Source organism: Symphalangus syndactylus, chromosome 19 (assembly GCF_028878055.3).
Source record: "Symphalangus syndactylus isolate Jambi chromosome 19, NHGRI_mSymSyn1-v2.1_pri, whole genome shotgun sequence".
Classification (NCBI taxonomy): Eukaryota; Metazoa; Chordata; class Mammalia; order Primates; family Hylobatidae; genus Symphalangus; species Symphalangus syndactylus.
Window position 1 is genome coordinate 18,634,365 of NC_072434.2, and position 20,836 is coordinate 18,655,200.

At 45.9% G+C, this 20,836-nt stretch overlaps 1 pseudogene; it reads right to left on the bottom strand.

The window, feature by feature from the left end:
* Positions 1-1,206: 1,206 nt before the first annotated feature.
* Positions 1,207-1,469, bottom strand: LOC134732016 (small nuclear ribonucleoprotein F-like; annotated as a pseudogene).
* Positions 1,470-20,836: the final 19,367 nt, after the last annotated feature.

The window sequence follows — 20,836 nt, forward strand, 5'->3', positions numbered from 1 at the left end:
TTGTTCATTTACTAGATAATAAACAGTTGACTTAAGTATGAATTCAATGAGTTTTGATAAACACATGTAGTCATATAAACATATGACTACATATATAAACATATAAACACATAAACATGTACATATATAAACACATAAATTTGTGCCTATTATAAACAAAGCTTCTATGAACTGTTGAGTACAAGTGTTTGAGTGGACATATGTTTTCATTGCTTTTTGATAAATCCAAGAGTGAGACTGCTGGATCATACGGTAAGTATGTATCTAATTATATAAGAAACTCCCAAACAGTTTTCAAAGTGGCTGTACTACTTGGCAGCAGCGTATGAGCTCCAGTTGCTCCACATCCTTGTCAACACTTGATATTGTAAGTCTTTTTAAGTTTAGCTATTCTAGTGGCATCTTATTTTGGTGTAAATTTGCATTTCCTTGGTGTTTAATGATATGGAGCATCTTTCCATATGTTTATTTGCATTGATAAATACCTTCTTCAGTCAAGTGTCTGTTCAAATCTTTTGTCCTTTTTTTTAAGCCAAATTGTTAGTATTTGTATGGATTTGTGTATGTGTGTGTGTCTTTAAAAACATATTCTAGATATAAGTCCTTTATATATGCTTTGCAAATATTTTCTCCCAGTCTGTGGCTTGCCTTTTCATTTTTTAAATTATGTAATTTGGAGAGCAGAATTTTTTAATTTTGCAGAAGTTCAGTTTATCAATTGTTTCTTCTATGGTCCATGCTTTTCCAAAGGTCTTAGAAGTTTTACCTAACAAGGCCATGGATATTTTTGTTTATGTTTACTTCTAGAAGTTTTATAGTTTTAGCTCTGACATTTAAGTCTGTCATTAACTCTAGTTAACCTTTGTATGTGTTATGAGGGCAAGGGTTAAGCTTCATATTTTTGCACATGGATATTCAGTTGTTGAAAAAACTCTCCTTTCTCCACTGAGTAATTTTGGCATATTTTTTCAAATTTCAATTGACCGTGTAGATGGATCTGTTTCTGGACCCTGTATTGTGTTTCATTGATCTGTATCTCTGTGCTTATATAAATACCACACTGCCTTGATTACTGTAACTTTATAGTGAGTCTTGAAATTACTTTGTTCTTTTTCAAAATGGTTTTTGTTACTCCAAGCCCTTTGCTTTTGTTTTTTGAAAAACAAATCTTTATTGTCTAGAAATACATATTTAAAAAAATCCCCTTCAAAAGATGCTATTCACTCGTTTCCCCATTTCCTCTTCTTCCACACCTCTGATATAAAGGACATTATTACACCTTATTAAAACTTCACCTAGATGTCCAGGCAATGCCTCATTTATGAATTCTGTATCTGCAAGCTGCATGTTCATATAACCATCTACAGATACCAGATAGCCCTTATACTCCATTCCCACTTAAGCTTCACCATCACTGGCTCTCCTGTTAATCTACTGAGGAAATATTTGAGATTGAGGGGTAAACTCATCCTAACTAAAGGGAATGTTGCGGGCTATTTGCCACCGACCTAGCTGCTATTCTCCTGTCCCTCCTAACTCAGCAGATACTGCAGGTCCCGAACCACTGAGCTTTAAGAGAAATGGCTGCCAAATAGGAGTGTCAGCCTTTGCATTTCTATTTGAATTTCAGGACTAGCTTATTCATTCTTACCAAAAAAAATGCGGGGCAGGTGCGGGGTGCTGGTGGGGCATTGAATGGAATTACACTGGCTGTATGGATTGATTTAGGAAGAGTTGACATCTTAACAATATTGAGTCCTTTGATCCATAAACACACTATATTTCTCCATTTATTTGAGTCTTTTTAAGTTTCTCACAAATGTTTTGTAGTATTCAATATATTGATCTTGTACATATTTTGTTACATTATCCCTAAATATTTCCTTTTTGAGATACTATTGTAAATTGTACTTTTTTTATTTCAATTTCCACTTCTTTGCTAGTAATATAGAAATACAATTTATTTTTCTATATTAACTCTGTGTCTTGTGACCTTCGAAAATTTTACATAGATGATCATATCTTAGAATAAAAATAGTTTTGCTTCCTTCTTTCTCATCTGTATGCCTTTTATTTATGTTTTTCTTGCTTTATTGTACCGGCTAGTATAACAAGTACAAAGGGAAATAGAAGTGGTCAGAGGAGGCATCCTTGCCTTGTCTTTAGGATCACTGATGTCTTCTTTGTCATTCCTGATCTTGGTAATTTATGTTGTCTTCTCTCTCTCTCTTTTTTTGCTTATCAGTCTGGCTAGAGGTTTGTTAATTTTATTGATCTTTTCAAAGAACCAGTTTTTGGTTTCATTGACTGTTTTCCAATTGTTTGTTGTTTTGCTTTGTTTTGTCCATTGATTTCTGATCTGTAGTGCATTTTCTTTCTTCTACACTTTGGGGTTCAGTTTGTTCTTTTTCTAATTCTTAAGGTGGCACTTAGATCACTGATTCAAGACTTTCTTTTCTTCTAATATAAATATCTAATGCTAAAAAGTTCCCTATAGACATCATTAGCCGCTTCTCACATGTGTTTATGTGTTGTGTTTTCATTTTCATTCAGTTCAAGCTATTTTCTAATTTCCTGTGTGATTTCTTCGACCTATGGTAATTGGAAGTGTGTCATTTAGGCCAGGCACAGTTGCTCACACCTGTAATCCCAGCACTTTGGGAGGCCGAGGCGGGAGGATCACTTGAGTCCAGGAGCTCGAGACCAGCCTGGGCAAAATAGGGAGACCCTGTCTCTACAGAAAAGCAAACAAACCAACAACAACAACAACAACAACAAAATGTGGACATGGTGGCACACATTTTTGGTCCTAACTCTTCAGGAGACTGAGGTAGAAAGATTTCTTGAGCCTGGGAGGTTGAGGGTGTAGGGAGCTGTGATCGTGCCACTGCACTCCAGCCTAGGTGACAGAGTGCGACCATGTCTCCAAAACAAGAAAAATTAAAAGTATGTCACTTAATTTTTAAATTTAAACATTTGAAATATCCCAAATCTCTTGTTGACTTCTAACCTAATTTTATGGTGCCTAGATAAAATTACTTTCTTTTATTCTAATCCTTTTAAATGGATTGAGATTTGTTTTATGACCTAGCGTATGTCTATCTTGTAGAGTGTTCCATATATGTTTGACCAAAAAATGTGTATTCTGCCTTTGCTAGTGACATGTTCTCTATATGTTAGTTAAGTCAAGTTGATTGATAATGTTGTTCAAGCCCTCTATATACTTACTGATTTTCTAATTGTTTTATAAATTGATACTCCAAGAGAGGAGTATCAAAACACCAACTACAATTGTTCAACTGAACTGTTTATTTCTGCATTCTCTACTGTCAGTTTTTACTTTCTGTGTTTTAGGGCTCTTTGCTAGGTGCATTTAGATTTATTTTTGTTTATCTTCCTGATTTTGCCCCCATGGGGACATTTGGAAAAGTCTGGAGACATTTTTGGTTGTCGCAAATGGGGAAATGCTGCCGGCACCTAGTAGCTAGAAGCCAGAGATACTGCTTAACATTCTGCAATGCCTGGACAGGCTCTGAAACAAAGAGTTATTCAGCTCACAATGTAGGGACTGAGGTTAAGAAACCAAATTTCTTTTAATACTTAATACCTAAAGCTCTAGCAATTTTTAAAGAATAAATGCTTCTCAGTTTTTGGTCTACCTTTGGTTCGTTTTCAGATGCCTGAAATGTTTATTTTTGTCAGTTTTTTCCAGTTGTATATTTACTTTTGAAGAGGAGGATTTGCAGATCTCATCATAACACCACAAAATGGAAGTCTGTCCATCCTTTAACATTTAACCTGTTGGTGTCTTTATATTTAAGTTTTTTGTAGATAGCATTCAGTTGGATCTTTTTTTTAAAATGCAATCTGAAAATGTCTGTCTTCTAATTGGGAATATTTAGACCATTTACATTTAATGTAATTATTGATAGAGTTAAGATTAAATCTATCTTTTTTTTTTGTTTTCTGTATTTTTCTTTTCTTACCCTTTTTTGTGGATTATTTTTTGTGACGCCATTTTATCTTCACTATTGGCTTATTAGCTACACCTCTTTATTTTATTTTAGCAACTGTTGTTTAAATATATGGCTTTAACTCATCATGGTCACAGTATACCTTTAAATAATATACCACTTCATGTATATTACCTCACTTGTGTGTCTCTCTGTGTGTGTGTGTGTGTGTGTGTGTGCACCTAACAACAGTATGCTTCCATTTCCTCCCTCCTGTCCCTTGTGCTACTGTTGTGGTACCTTTTTTCTTATACAAAAGTTATAAACCTACAATATGTTGCTATTATTTTTGCTCTAAAGAGTTCATCATCTTTTAAAGAGATTGAGAATTAGAAAACTATTTACCACTTGTTTACCATTTCTGCTGCTTTGTGTAGATCAAATTTTCTATTAGATATTATTTTCCTTCTGCCTAAAGAGCTTCTTGAACATTTCTTGTCATGTAACCTTGCTGCTGATGATTTATCTCAGATTTTGTCTGAAAAAGCCTTTACTTCTTCCTTCACTTTCGAAAAATATTTTTATTAGCTTTAGAATTCTAGGTTGATGGTTTTTCTTTCAGTACTTTAAGAACTGGGTGAGATAATGGAGTGACTTTTTTTTGAGACAGGGTCTCCCTCTGTCACCCAGGCTGGAGTGCATTAGCACCATCATGGCTTACTACAACCTTGAACTCCTGGGCTCAAGCAGTCCTCCTGCCTCAGCATCCCTCCCAAAGTGCTAGGATTATAGGTGTGAGCCAGAGCACCTGGCCAAGTGACTTCTTTAAACTCTTCAAGTCCCTGATTTTGTGCTAGGCTCCTTAAAGTTAAGATGTTAGATGTAACACCTGTCTTCTCAAGTTAACTGTTTTGTTACCTTTTCTCAGTAACAAAGTCTGATATTGCTCTTGGGCTCACACCCATGTTTTCTGTCATTTTTTTTCCCTTGTCGAGTTACACATTGGCCTGTCAACTGCCTTTGACTCTGAGCCTCATATTACTTCCTCATGCTCCTGTGTTTCTCTACGCTCTTTACCAGCACACACATTCTCCACCTAAGAGTAAGCTTGAGAGATTAGACCTCTCTGCTTCTTTCCTAGTGCTCTTTCCAGTGCTGTAAAGAGAACGTGCTGTAAAGAGAACCTGGGCATTGGTCCAGACAGATTTGAGGTTGAATTCCAGCTTTCCATTTCTACCAGCTGTGTGCCCATAAGTAAGTTATTTGAGTCTTAAGAGTCCATCTGTAAACTTTGAATAATAATATCTCTCAAAGTAGTTGGGAGGATTAAAGTAGGTAATATATGACAAGTTCTTACACCATATTTGTCTCATAATATCAAATACTCACATAGTATATATTATGTTATATATCCCGATTTACAGATGAGGGACCTGAAGCATAGTAACCCGCCCAAGTTACATAACTAGGGAATGGCAGAGAACTAGGAGTGAAACCCAGTCTGGCTCCAGATCCCATGCCTCTAACTACAATGCTTCACTCCTTTTCTAGGTAAATATTAATTCCTTCTTTTTGGATTAGATAAGGTTGGACTCTAACAAATGAGTACTCTTGACTGAGTGGATGTTGGGGGAATGGGGCAGTTAAAGGGTAGCAAGGCAAAGGATATTTCAAGTAGGAAAAATAGCTTTGGAGAAAAGGTAGAAATGGAAGGATATTGGAAACATGCTGGGGAAATGGCTAATAGGCTGATAAATTTGGGTGGAGGTCCTGGGGGATAGAGAAGTATAGTGGGGGATAAATTTGTTATGTAGGGTCTAAATGATAGAGTACTTTGAATGCCATGCTAACAAAGTTGGTCTGTTTTATTCTACATAAGTGACAAACCATTGTGGGAGTGACATGGTCAGATGGGTTCTTTTGGAATAGCTCTTGGATCATTTGGTGGATAGATTAAACTGAGGAGCAATTATAATAGATCAAGTAGGATGCTCTTGTTCAAATATAGGCCTGAGGTAATGAGCTCAACCAAAGGGATGGTTAGAGTGGAAAGGGGGAGCCATGGAGGTGTAATGGTTGGCAGGATTCAGTGGCTTATTAGCTGAAGGAGAAGGAGAAATCACAAAGGAGTCAGCTTTGCTAGGCTTGGTGACAAGGAGGAAGGTGACGTTTTCACTGAGATAGGAAATTCTGAAAGGGGAGCAGGTTGGTGGAGGGAGATGTAAGAGTTCTGTTTCACATGAATAATTGGCCATTTGTAACACCTTATTCCCCTTTCTCATTTGTGGGAAGCAGTGAGGTAGACCACCTAAGGGAAATTTTGTAGGACAGTCCTAAGGGAGGAGGAAAAGAAGAGAAGGGCTTAGGTAAAGAGAGGTGGGATTCACAGACCAGAGGCAGGTTCAAAGCAATTTCAGAGATGAAAATGGCATGGAGTTTTTGGGAGGTCCTGTGAGTAGACTGGATCAAAAGTTTGCTCCCACAAAACCCCTCAACCTCTCTTATCTATCCTTTTTCCCCAAGTCCTAGCTTGGCCAAGAAGCAGCCAATCCTGGCCGGGCGCGGTGGCTCATGCCTGTAATCCCAGCACTTTGGGAGGCTGAGGCGGGCAAATCAGAAGGTCAGGAGTTCAAGACCAGCCTGACCAATATGGTGAAACTCCGTCTCTACTAAAAATACAAAAATTAGCTGGGTGTGGTGGTGTGCGCCTGTAATCCCAGCTACTCAGGAGGCCGAGGCAGGAGAATCGCTTGAACCTGGGAGGCAGAGGTTGCAGTGAGCCGAGATCACGCCACTGCACTCCAGCCTGGGCAACAGCCAGACTCTCTCAAAAAAAAAATAAAGAAGCAGCCTTCAAGGAATGATAGAGGCTAAAGCCAGGTGCGTATGGAGCTGAAGACTAAAGGGCCCTTCCTAGATCTTTTGGACTCCTTGGACCTCCTTATGACTGTGGAGGTTGTGGGGAGAGGCCCAATAATGACTGAGATTGAATCTGCTGCCACCCCAGTGGAATGAGGACCCAGAGCAGATCACATTTTCTTTAGTTTTAATTTAATTTAATAATTTTTTTAGAGACGAGGTCTCACTCTGTCACCCCGGCCGGAGTGCAGTGGCATGATCATAACACTGCAGCCTCCAAATCCTGGGCTCAAGTGATCTTCCAGCCTCAACCTCCCAAGTAGCTGGGACTACAGTTGTGCACCACCATGCCCAGCTAATTTTAAAAATTCTTTTGTAAAAATGAGGTTCTACTTTGTTGCCCAGGCTGGTCTCAAACTCCTGGCTTCAAGTGATCCAGCCCCCTTGGCCTCCCAAAATGCTGGGATTACAGGTGTGAGCCACTATAGCCAGCAACATTTTATTTAAGAAAATAAAAGACTATGCCACTTCTTACTCCCCATCATATTCAAACTGTTATGCATATTTTGTTTAAAAGGTTGATTTATGCATTTGTTTCCCAGTAGACCATAAAGTCCCAAAGAACCGTATCTTAGGTTATAAAGGTGGGCCCAGTACCTAGCATACAGCTTGGTTTTCTCATGAATTTGTTCATTCAATGTCTTTTATGAGTACAGTGAGAGGTTCTGTACTATGTGCTGAATATCCATTTACTCATCAAATATTTATTGAGCACTTACTGTGTGCCAGGGTCTGGGCCAAGTGCTGGGAACACAGATTTGAATAAGACTGGCAAGGTCTCTGCTCTCAAGGAGCTTACACCTTAAGTGGTGGAGTCAGAAAACAAAAATAAGATAACAAGAAGCCTTCAGGTAGTGATATATGCTGTAAAGACAATAGAAGAGGGTGATGTGATAGGGAGAGACTTGGAGGGTATCTTTGGATACAGTAGTTGGGGAAGGTATCGCTGAGGAGGTGACCTTGATCTCAGGCCTGAGTGGTAGGGAGGGGTGGGTCATGAGGTGATCACGGGGGAGGCTGGGATGAAAGATGGCTTTGGTAAGCAGTAATAAATAAGGAGGAGAGAACTATGAGATGACGGTGGCTGGGCCAACAGGGGCCAGATCATGGGGAGACTACAGGAAAAAAATTTGGATTTATTCTCTGTGTAATTGGCTGGTGAGAGTGTGGGGTGCTACAATCATATTTTCTCTTTGCTATTGATCCTCTGGCTATTGGGTAAAAAAAACAAAAAACGTAGCAGGCCAAGTGAGGAGGAAGGGAGGCCAGATGAAGAGGCTGTTTGGATGGTCTACGTAGGACACGATGGAGGCTTGGACCAGGGGGCAGTGGAAGTGGAAAGGGGGAAGATCTGGGGTATATCTGGAAGGAGGTCAAATTGACTGGATGTGGAATGTGAGGAAAGAAATCTAGGGTGGCTCCTAAATAGAATGACAAACCAACCCAGATTGCCCGAGACTGAGGGGTTTCCTGGGACATGGGATTTTCAGGGCTAAAACTAGGACAAGTCCCAGACAAACCAGGATAATTGGTCCATTACTTTTAGGTTTTTGGGCCAAACAATGGGGTGAGTAGCTGGTGCCATATACAGAGATAGAGATGACTCAGGGAGAACAGATTTCTAGAACAGAATTCTATTTTGGCCATGTTAAGTTTGAGATTCTGATTAAACATTCACACAGAGATGGAGTAGGCAAATGTATATATACATCTGAAGCCCAAGAAGGAGATTAGATTCAGACAGAAATCTGGGGGCCAGCAATATATAGATGGCATTGAAAACAATGGGGGAGATTACCTAGGGAGAGTATGTAAATAAAGTACAGAAAAGGGCCCAGGGCAGAGTTTGGATATGAAAATGTTGAGGCTAAACAGAGGAGAAGCAGTCATCCAAGGCATTAAGAAGGAACAGTCAGTGAAGTAGGAGGTAACCCAGGAGAACATGGTGTCATGGAAGCCTAGAGAAAAAAGAGCTCCACGAAGGACAGAGTGGTCAACTATGTCTAATGCTGCTGAATAAAATGGAGAAAGAAAAGTAGATTAAAACACAGTCCCTGCTCCCAAGGAGTTTCAGTGTAGTGGGGTGATGGGAAAGTCAATTCCTATACAGCAATGAGTGCTCTAGCAGTGAGAAGCACAGGCTGCCAGGCAAGTACAGTGGGCTCCTTCCTGGGCTGCATTTCGAAGGAGAATTGGAAAACAGGACATGGATGGAGAAGAGTTCTTCAGGTTGAGGAAGCCACAGGCACAGAGGCACACTCAAGGAACTACAGGGTTTCAGGATGGCCGGGGCACAGAGTAGTGAAACAAAAGGAGGCATGAAGTGCAGGGAGCGGGGACAGCCAGGGCTATCACATGCGACAGAGGGGTCACCTAGGATGCAACTGAAAAGTGTTGGATTTAGCAGCTTGGACATAAGTGTCTATCTTTGCCAGAATAGCTTCTGCCATTTCAAGGAGTTATGGGGACATAAGCCAGATTATGAGTAACTGGAAAGCAAGGAATAAGACACCCCGAGTGCACAGATCACTCATTTAAGAAACTTGAAGTAAACAGAAGGAGAGTGGTAATGTGGCATCTGGGAGTGGGGTTGGGTTTTGTGTGTGTGTGTTTTTTTTTTCCTCTATGGTAGAAATCTTGAGCTTAGTTATAGGCATGAGGGAAAGAACTAGAAGTGAGGGAGAGGTTGAAAATATAGAGGAGAGGAGATAATTGATGGAGTAAGAATTCTGAGAAGCTGGTGAGGGATGGGCACGTGTAGGGTTGGGAACATGTAAAGTTTAGCTTTGGATAGGAGGAAAGAGACAGATGGGTAGAAATATAGATAAGATTGTTAACAGTGGGCTTAGGAAGACTGAAGGGAAAGTGTTCTTTTCTGATTGCCTTTATTTGCTCTCAGAATAATGACGAGGTCTGCTGCTGAGAGCAGCTGTAGACCCAGCAAGAGGTATATGGAAGGCTAGAGAGTGAATTTACAGGGGCATCAACTTAATTCCTCCAGTGGCTGGATGTGATATTTTTCTGGGCAGGAGCAGAAAAGTGGACGGATTAATCCAGAGTGGCGTCTTGCAGTGTGGATACAGCCTAGGACAAGTGGACAAGGATATTAGCAAGGATGAAGTGACAGGCTATGAGTTTGGACTGAATAATGCAGAAAGTGGAATGAGGCTTTGGTTGATAGATTAGGGGGAAATGTACTGAAGGAAGAAGGCAAGGAGCAGGTATAAAGAGAAGAAAGGAATCGATGTGAGAAGGACCAAAACTGTTTTCAAGAAGCAGGACATTAGAGTTTAAGTTTTCCAGGTTGGAGCAAACCTGAGTGGTGAGAAAGTCCAAGGTGAGGCCTTGGGTATGAGTAGGTTATTGGAGTGGAGGTGAATAGCCCTGGAGTTGAGGGTATCAAGGTATTGTAAGGTTAGGACACTGGATAGATAGTTCATTCACATGAGTGCTGAAATCACCCAGAATGAGAGGGAGATATGGGAGAGAGAAGAAGCTGCTGAACCGGGAGCCAAGGTCCTTGATTAGTGGAGAGGACTGACCAGCAGGTTGGTGGGTGACAGAGACAAGAGAGGAAGAAGCTGATTGGCTGAAGGCAGAAACACTTTTTACAGAGATGAAGGCATAATTGTGCCTTATAATTTTATTGAACTAAATTGAACCGAAGTGCTATGTTAGTCCCAGGAAATGCCAAAGTCTGCACCAGCTGCCATTTTCTAGAAAAACCCCAGGACACACATTAAAGTCAGCACTGAAAGAGCATTGCCTACCTAGAAAGAGCTGTCAAGTCAAGAAGAGACTCAGAGAAGAAATGTCAGCAGGTGGACTACAGACGGGGCCATTCCTCTGGGCTCCACCGGGCCCGTATCTTGCCCTGACAATTTCAGTCCTCCCCTCCCCCTCTGGGGAACTGTCAGTGCCAGCTCTCTGCTCCATGACACATCCTGGCAGGAAAAGTCAGCCAGCCATCTTGAGCTGGCATCATTCCCCGGAGAAGCCAGAGCAGAGGCTTTGAGAGATGGAGCTGAAGGAAGCACATTTCAGCACACTTTTCTATGGATGAGCAAGGGCTCATTAGCTAAAACGATCATCTTCCCAGGCCTGTTCTCAGACCAACTTAAAAATTACCTAGGCTGCCTCTCCACCCTTTCACCCGGGAGTACAAGTTTCTTCCTGCTCAGACAGAACCCACCCTAACCTCAGCCCTTCTGGAGCACAGGCACCACTCGCACATTGCTTCTGCTTGTGAGTGATGTGGATACACACAAGGCACAGACGCCGCCGTCGCTTGTCCTCCTGTTTCATGGACACTAGTTCTCCAGTCTCCTTTGCAGGTTCTTTCTTATTAACTTGACCTCTGACATTTGGAATGCCCCAGTTCTCAGCCCTTTATCTCTGTCTCCTCTCTCCCTACACGCATTTCCTTTGTGATCTCAACCAGTCTCAGGGCTGTAATACCTTCTAATCACCGAAAGATACTAATGCATATCTCTACTCCTCAGCCCTCTATTAGGTTGGTGCAAATGTAATTGCGGTTTTTGCTATTGTTTTTATTTTATTTTATTTTATTTTATTTTATTTTATTTTTTTATTAATTTTTTTGCATACAAAAACAATAAAGATTTTCTAAAAATACATACAAAAAAAAGATGCATATCAAACATATTAGGAAGGTTGCACATGGGAAGTCGGGGAATAGAAATGGGGGTGGGAGTTAAAATAAATGAGAGAGGGACTTTATATGGATCAGTGATAATAACTCAATCCTCTATTTGACAAAGAAGAGGGAGAAGGAAGAGGAAGAAAAAGAAAGTGGGATAAAGGATCAGAAAGGGAGGAAAATAGAAAAAATTAGAGTATGACTCCAGGGTAGACCTGTTTTGTTGTCATTGAGTTGGTTGGTTGGTTTGTCTGTTGTATACTTCATGTTTCGCCAAGTTGGCCAGACTGGTCTCGAACTCCTAGCCCGAAGTGATCAACCCGCCTCGCCCCCCAGAGTGCCGGGACCACAGGCGTGAGCCACCACGTCCAGCCCCCACATTGCTTCTGGGCTCCGTGGTAGACCTCCCTGACGGAGCGGCCAGGCAGAGGAACTCCTCACTTCTACCCAGACACGGGGCGGCCGGGCAGAGGGGCTCCTCACTTCCCAGACGGGGCGGCCAGGCAGAGACGCTCCTCACTTCTTCCCAGACGATAGGTGGCCGGGCAGAGGCGCTCCTCACTTCCCAGACGATGGGTGGTCGGGCAGAGGTGCTCCCCACTTCCCAGACGATGGGTGGCCGGGCAGAGGCGCTCCTCACTTCCCAGACGGTGGGTGGCCAGGCAGAGGCGCTCCTCACTTCCCAGACGGTTGGTGGCCGGGCAGAGGCGCTCCTCACTTCCCAGACGGTGGGTGGCCAGGCAGAGGCGCTCCTCACCTCCCAGACGATGGGTGGCTGGGCAGAGGCGCTCCTCACTTCCCAGATGGGGCGTGGCCGGGCAGAGGCGCTCCTCACTTTCCAGACGATGGGTGGCCGGGCAGAGGCGCTCCTCACCTCCCAGACGATGGGTGGCCGGGCAGAGGTGCTCCTCACCTCCCAGACGGGGCGGCCGGGCAGAGGCACTCCTCACTTCTTCCCGGACGGGGTGGCCGGGCAGAGGCGCTCCTCACTTCTTCCCGGATGGGGCGGCCGGGCAGAGGCGCTCCTCACTTCCCAGACGGTGGGTGGCCGAGCAGAGGCGCTCCTCACTTCCCAGACGATGGGTGGCCGGGCAGAGGCGCTCCTCACTTCTTCCCGGATGGGGCGGCCGGGCAGAGGCGCTCCTCACTTCTTCCCGGATGGGGCGCCCGGGCAGAGGCGCTCCTCATTTCTTCCCGGACGGGGCGGCCGGGCAGAGGCGCTCCTCACTTCCCAGACGGGGCGGCCGGGCAGAGGCGCTCCTCACCTCTTCCCGGACGGGGCGGCCGGGCAGAGGCGCTCCTCACCTCTTCCCGGACGGGGAGGCCGGGCAGAGGCGCTCCTCACTTCCTCCCGGACGGGGCGGCCGGGCAGAGGCGCTCCTCACTTCCTCCCGGACGGGGCGGCCGGGCAGAGGCGCTCCTCACCTCCCAGACGATGGGAGGCCGGTCAGAGGCGCTCCTCACTTCCCGGACGGTGGGTGGCCCGGCAGAGGCGCTCCTCACTTCCCGGACGGTGGGTGGCCGGGCAGAGGCGCTCCTCACTTCCGGGACGGTGGGTGGCCGGGCAGAGGCGCTCCTCACTTCCCGGACGGTGGGTGGCCGGGCAGAGGCGCTCCTCACTTCCCGGACGGTGGGTGGCCGGTCAGAGGCGCTCCTCACTTCCCAGACAGGGCGGCCGGGCAGAGGCGCTCCTCACTTCCCAGACGATGGGTGGCCGGGCAGAGGCGCTCCTCACTTCCCAGACGATGGGTGGCCGGGCAGAGGCGCTCCTCACTTCTTCCCGGATGGGGCGGCCGGGCAGAGGCACTCCTCACTTCTTCCCGGATGGGGCGCCCGGGCAGAGGCACTCCTCATTTCTTCCCGGACAGGGCAGCCGGGCAGAGGCGCTCCTCACTTCTTCCCGGACGGGGCGCCTGGGCAGAGGCGCTCTTCATTTCTTCCCGGATGGGGCGGCCGGGCAGAGGCGCTCCTCACTTCCCAGACGGGGTGCCCGGGCAGAGGCGCTCCTCACTTCTTCCCGGACGGGGCGGCCGGGCAGAGGCGCTCCTCACGTCTTCCCGGACGGGGAGGCCGGGCAGAGGCGCTCCTCACCTCTTCCCGGACGGGGCGGCCGGGCAGAGGCGCTCCTCACCTCTTCCCGGACGGGGCGGCCGGGCAGAGGCGCTCCTCACTTCTTCCCGGACGGGGCGGCCGGGCAGAGGCGCTCCTCACTTCTTCCCGGACGGGGCGGCCGGGCAGAGGCGCTCCTCACTTCCCAGACGGTGGGTGGCCGGGCAGAGGCGCTCCTCACTTCTTCCCGGATGGGGCGGCCGGGCAGAGGCGCTCCTCACTTCTTCCCGGATGGGGCGCCCGGGCAGAGGCACTCCTCATTTCTTCCCGGACGGGGCGACCGGGCAGAGGCGCTCCTCACTTCCCAGACGGGGCGGCCGGGTAGAGGCGCTCCTCACTTCTTCCCGGACGGGGGCGGCCGGGCAGAGGCGCTCCTCACTTCTTCCCGGACGGGGCGGCCGGGCAGAGGCGCTTCTCACTTCCTCCCGGACGGGGCGGCCGGGCAGAGGCGCTCCTCACCTCCCAGACGATGGGAGGCCGGGCAGAGGCGCTCCTCACTTCCCAGACGATGGGTGGCCGGGCAGAGGCGCTCCTCACTTCCCAGACGGGGCGGCCGGGCAGAGGCGCTCCTCACTTCCCAGACAGGGTGGCCGGGCAGAGGCGCTCCTCACTTCCCAGACGATGGGTGTCCGGGCAGAGGCGCTCCTCACTTCCCAGAGGGTGGGTGGCCGGGCAGAGGCGCTCCTCACTTCCCAGACGGTGGGTGGCCGGGCAGAGGCGCTCCTCACTTCCCAGACGGGGCGGCCAGGCAGAGGTGCTCCTCACCTCCCAGACGGGGCGGCCGGGCAGAGGCGCTCCCCACCTTCCAGATGGGGCGGCGGCCGGGCAGGGGCTGCAATCCCAGCACCCTGGCAGGCCAAGGCAGGCGGCCGGGGGGTAGAGGCTGCCGCGAGGCCAGACCACGCCACTGCACTCCAGCCCGGGCAACACCGAGCACTGGGTGAGCGAGACTCCGTCTGTAGTCGCAGTACCTCGGGAGGCTGAGGCGGGCAGAGCACTCGGCGTCAGGAGCTGGCGACCAGCGTGGCCAAGATGGCGAACGTGTGCCTGCAGCGAAAGGAGAAAAGGCAGGCAGCTGTGGCGCGCGCCGGCAGTCCCAGGCAGTTTGCGGCGCGGGTAGCAGAGTAGGTTGTAGCTTGGGCGAGAGAGGGAAAGAAAGAAAGAAAGAAAGAAAGAAAGAAAGAAAGAAAGAAAGAGAGAGAGAGAGAGAGAGAGAGAGAGAGAGAGGGAGGGAGGGAGGGAGGGAGGGAGGGAGGAAGGAAGGAAGGAAGGAAGGTAGGTTTGCTATTGTTTTTAATGGCAAAAACTGAAATGACATTTGCACCAATCTAATAGTCTTATACATCCACTCACCTTGTTGGCATCTCTGCTTGGCTATCTCATAGGCATCTCCAAGTTAACATGCTCAAAATTGAACTTCTGATTCCCCCAACTCCCTGCCACACCTGCTCTACCTGCAGCCTACCCCCATCTCAGTCAATGGCAACTGTACCCTTCCAGCCACCCAGGCCAAATCCCTTGGAGTCATCCTGACTCCCCTTCCTCTAAGCCCAAATACAGTCTATCAGCAAATCCTGTCAGTTCTACCTTCAAGAGATACCCAGAATCTTACTCTTTCCCACTGCTTCTCCCCTCTGACACCCTGAACCAAGCCATCTTCATGTCTTGCTTGGATTATTACAATAGCTTCCTAACTAGAATCTGCTTTGACCCTATTTCAAACAGCAGCCAGAGTGATCCTCTAAATACATGAAGTCCTGAAGATCATGTCACTTCTGCACTCAAAACCAACCAACCATTTTCTGTCTCATTTAGAATAAAAGCAAAACTCCTTACACTAGCTTGGAATGACCTGGCCTCCCTCCACCCTCCATCGTCATCTCCTCCTGTTCTCTCCTTCATTCACTCTGCTCCAACCTTACTGGCCTCCTTGTCACTTCTCACTTCAAGGATGCTCCCGCCTCCAGGTCTTTGCACTTACTATTTCCTCTGCCTAGAACATGCTTCCCCTGGTGTCCACACGATTTGCTGTCTCCTGACCTTCAAGTGTTTGTGCAAATGTCATTCTTCTCACTGAGGCCCTTCCTCAGTACCCTATGTAAAATATTCACAATATAAGACAGCAGCACCCTCTGTGCTCCTTCTGTTCCCTTTACTCTCTCCATTTCTTTCTAGACTTATCTTCTGAGACCACATGCTTATTAAATGTGAACTCCATGAGAGGAGGGACATTCTGTCTTTGCCCGCAGAGGGTATCAATAAATATCTGTGGAACCAATGCAATTCAATATACCTGGTTTTGGGGAAACCTCAGAATTCTGCCATCCTCTGGATACTAGCACTAGAATGGCAGTTTTTATAATGAAATCCTTCTCTTTCAAGTCCTTACAGAGGTATGACTTTAATTAAGCAACTAGTCTGTCTGGACTCTTGCATATTTACACAGCCATATCTTGAATGCCAGCAGAGATGGCTGTTGCCTTCCTTTCCTTTGCTTCCTAGTTCTTGGAAGAAAATCAACAGTGGCTAGTGACCTCGCCTGCAGGTGAGCATAACTATTAAACACCAGCCCTCAATGCAGATTGCTGTTGTGGTTATTCTTTTATAGAGCAAAGGAATCTGTTATAATCTTCTTGTAACTATGTGAGTCTGTTGGCCAAATATGTTTAAATGAGGTAGCAAATGTCTCAATGTGAACTTTCTACTGATCGAGTTTTCAGGAGATTTGAGTTTTGGTCTTAACTCTACTGTGGAATTGCCACAACTCCGGGTACTTTCCTGAATTCTCTAGTATCTTCGTTGGGAAAAATGTGTTTTTTTGGGGTAGATGATCACTAAGACCCTTTCTTGATCTAAAATTGTGGTTTTCTCAGAACAGAAGAGCTCCTATTTGTGAGTCACTAGAAACACACATGATTATCTCTTTGGCTTTCCCATTACACACAAAAAGCCTTTTTTGTGTGTGACTTTTATATCGGTCAGGACTTTTTCATTTGTTAGGGGCAGAAACCCAGCTCAAACCAACTAGAAAGGAAGTAAGGGGTCTATTGGCACCTATAGCTGGAAATATAGGGGTAGAGCCTCTCTGGCAAGCTGGATCCCAGGGCTCCCAGGATATAAGGAGGACCCATTCTCTCTCCGTCTTCTGGCTTCACTTCCTCCTGTGTTGGTTTCACTTTCAGGCAGTCCCCACATGACGACCCCAGCAACAGCGACACAACTCGTGCCACCTTCAAATGCAAGAGGAAAAGGGCTTCTTCCCGAGAATTTTGGGATCTTTAAAAAGCAGGGTCTCATTGGTCTCGTCTGAGTCTTTTCTCCTTTCCTGAACCAGGGGAATGGAGAGTTGTCAGATCTGTGGCCAGATCTGTGTCACAGCCCAACCCTCAATGGAGCTTGAGAGTAAAGGTGGGGCCAGCCCACCCAGCCCACACAGGCTGAGAGTGGCAGAGGGTAGCTAGATGTCAAAAGGAAACCTGCAGCTATTAACAGAAGAAGGGAGAGTAGATGCTGGAGAGGTAAAAATAATGGACATTTATTTCAGTCCTCATTGAGGGTTTTTTTTTTTTTTTTTTTTTTTTTGAGACAGAGTCTCACTCTGTCACCCAGGCTGGCGTGCAGTGGTGCAATCTCGGCTCACTGCAACTTCCACTTCCTGGATTCAAGCTATTCTCATGCCTCAGCCTCCCGAGTAGCTGGGATTACACGTGTGTACCACCAAATAATTTTTGTACTTTTAGTAGAGACGGGGTTTCACCATGTTGGTCAGGCTGGTCTTGAACTCCCGACCTCAAGTTATCCACCCACCTTGGCCTCCCAAAGTGCTGGGATTACAGGCATGAGCCACCACACCTGGTCCTCACTGAGTTATGATTTTCTTGTAGGTACTGTATTAATTTCTCATGGCTGCTGTAACAAATTACTACAAATTGGGTGGTTTAAAACAACAGAAATTTATACTCTCACAGTTCAGGATGAAACCAAGGTATTGGCAGGCCTGCACTCTCCCTGGAAGCTCTAGGGGAAAATGTACTCTGCCTCTTCTAGCTTTTGGTGATTGCCAACATTCCCTGACTTGTGGCCACATCACTCCAGTCTCTGTTTTCATGGTCACATGACTTCCACCTCTTCTATTACATTTCTTATGTGTCTCTTATGAGGACATTTGTCATTAGATTTAGTGCTCACCCCAGTAATCCAGGATGATTTTCTCATCTTAAGATTCTTAATTGTATCTGCAAAGACCTTTTTCCAAATAAGGGAACATTAATAGATTCCAGGGATTTGACGCAGATAGCTTTTGAGGAGCTGTTTTTCAGCCTACCACAGATATCAAACCAGAAATAGGAATGTTGAAGGGATTAAGACATCAGAATGTAATGGAGAATCAGAATAATTTATAAATATTACTGATATATTTTTTCCAAATGCTTGGTTGCCTTTTAAAGAGATAAAAGAGGCCAGATGCACTTGCTCACTCCTGTAATCCCAGCATTTTGGGAGGCTGAGGTGGGATGATCGCTTGAGTCCAGGAGTTCAAGGTCACAGTGAGCTCTGATTGTGCCACTGCACCACCTTAGCCTGGGTGACAAAATGAGATCCTGTTTTTAAGCAAATAAATAAATAAATAAAAATTTTTAAAGGGATAAAAAAATTTGCCGTAGGGGGAAAAGCAATCAGACAGCTAAATTTCTGACTTGGTTGCCAGCCATGTATCATTTTCATTTTAATATATTAACCCTCCTTCTCTCTTCTAGGTAATTGTTGAACCAATAGCTGCTTCTATTTGGGTTTTCTACTCTTTTTCTACATGTCTTTAGCTCTTTTGCTGAAATGTCGTTACTAGCAGTATCAATACTAATCATAATTGATAAACAAGAACTAGCATGTAAAAAGTCACTAGTGAGACTAGACCACAGTTAGGAAAATATTTTCGAACCTGATTTCTTATTTCAAATGAGTAATAAACATTTAAAAATCTGAGCCACTGGCCTTTTCTCATCTAGGTAAATGTCCCCAGGAACCCCAGGCTAGATTAGACATTAAACAAGACAAAAATCTCGTGGAAAAAGAGATCAACAGGCGCTCAAAGAAGACAGTGGTGTAATACATGTTTTCAAATATATGTCATCTTGTCCCCTGTTTCCGCCCACGTTCAGCACAAGCAGCTGCCCTTACTGGTTGCTCAGGTTGGACTGGGAGTGCACTGATTGCTGGTATTTTCCCTTGAGGCATCTTGGCAGCAACTCTGGTAGTTTATATTCTTGGCCATCACAGGGGCTAGGCAGGTGGCTCTGTGCTTTGTCAGTGGCGTGAGTCCTACAGGTGTTTCATGTGACTGCTGACAGGGGACTGCAGCCTGGCAGAATCTGCTCCCTTGATCTGCCAACCTTCTCCAATTCAGAAATGAAGGGGCACCTAGACCTTTTTCTGTGCTTCCCAGGTGCAGCTCTGCTTCATTGTCAGATGAAGCTTTCTTTACTAGAAATTTGTAGGATGTGAGAAGAGAGAAAGAATTTGGACATCATGGGTTTCTGCTTGTCTTCTGCTTCTGGAGAATGGACTTAACTTAGATCTGGCAGCCAGGATGTTGGCAGAGTCAATTTCCAGTGTTGGAGTGCGAATGATGTAATGCAAACAGCTCTGGCCTGAGACATTGGTGGGCAGATCCTTTTCAGCCACCGCCTTTCTCAGTGACCTTGACGAGCCCCTTTCCCTTCTCTGTTCCTCACTTGCCATATTCAAAACAAGAGGATTGGGCTAAATGTTCTCCGAGGCATCTCCTAGCTTTACCATCTATCAGATGTATACACTTTAAACCCTCCAGGTTGAGAATTTGGGATCTATGAGAAGGATCACAGGCTGTTTCTTTTCCCAGAAAGATCTCCCCCCACACACCCTGATGTTGCTGATGGTTATATTGACAGTGCCTCTAAATAAAGTCCAAAAGTACAGGATTGTGGTTAGAGTTAAGAGTAGTTCCCAGTTATGACCGTATCAAACATTCATCAAATGTTAATTGGTTTGGGCACGGTGGCTCATGCCTGTAATCCCAGCACTTTGGGAAGCTGAGGCGGGTGGATGACATTACTTTAGGTCAGGAATTTGAGACCAGTCTGGCCAACATGGTAAAACCCTGTCTCTACTGAAAATAACAAAAAAATTAGCCAGGCATGGTAGTGAGTGCCTGTAGCCCCAGCTACTCAGGAGGCTGAGGTGAGAGGATCACTTGAACCCGGGAGGTGGAGATTGCAGTGAGCCGAGATCGTGCCACTGGATTCCAGCCTGGGCGATAGAGTGAGACTCCATCTCAAAAAAAAAAAAAAAAAAAAAAAATTGTTAATTGGTGTCACAGGCAGCCGCCAGGGCTATAAAGATGGATAAGATGGAGTTCCTGCCCCAAGGAGCACACGGTCCAATGGAGGAGACAGATGACTAAATCAAGGATTGCATTACAGTGTGATAAGTGCTACTATAGGGTTATTCATCAGGTGCCATGACACATGGAGGATGGACATATAAATCTCTCTGGGGTAGTGTCAGAAATGGCTTCCTGGAGGAGGTGGCACATGGGTAGACACTGAAAGGATGAGTAGGAATTACCTATGTGGAATGGGGATCAAGTCTCCTGGAATGCTCACAAAACGTATGCTTGCCCAACAGATAATTGCCAACTGTCATGGAACACATAGCTCCCTTTAAACACAGGTGTCTCTCTCATTTGTCTAATTATTCTCTTGGGCCTGGCACATGGATTGGAACTGTATGTACCTAATTGGAGCCCCAGTGGCAGATCTGGAGTAAGCTGAGAAAGCCAAATGGACTTCAGCATTTTTTCTTTTTTGAGACAGGGTCTCGCTCTGTTGCCCAGGCTGGAGTGCCCTGGCAGGATCATAGCTCACCGCAGCCTCGACCTCTCAGGCTCAAAATGATCCTCCTGACAGTGTTCTGAGTTGCTGGGACTACAGGCTTGTGCCACCAGATCCAGCTAATTAATTATTATTATTATTTGTAGTGACAGGGTCTTGCTATGTTGCCTAAGCTGGCTAACTTTGATAGAGACCCTGAGATAGCAGAACTGTGGGCTCCAGCAATACTGTTTTTGATATGCCAGTATGAAATGCTTGCAGTCTGCATTCTGTACACATAACACATTCCCTTCTCTCTCCATTTTTCTTTCTTTTTCCTTTTCCAT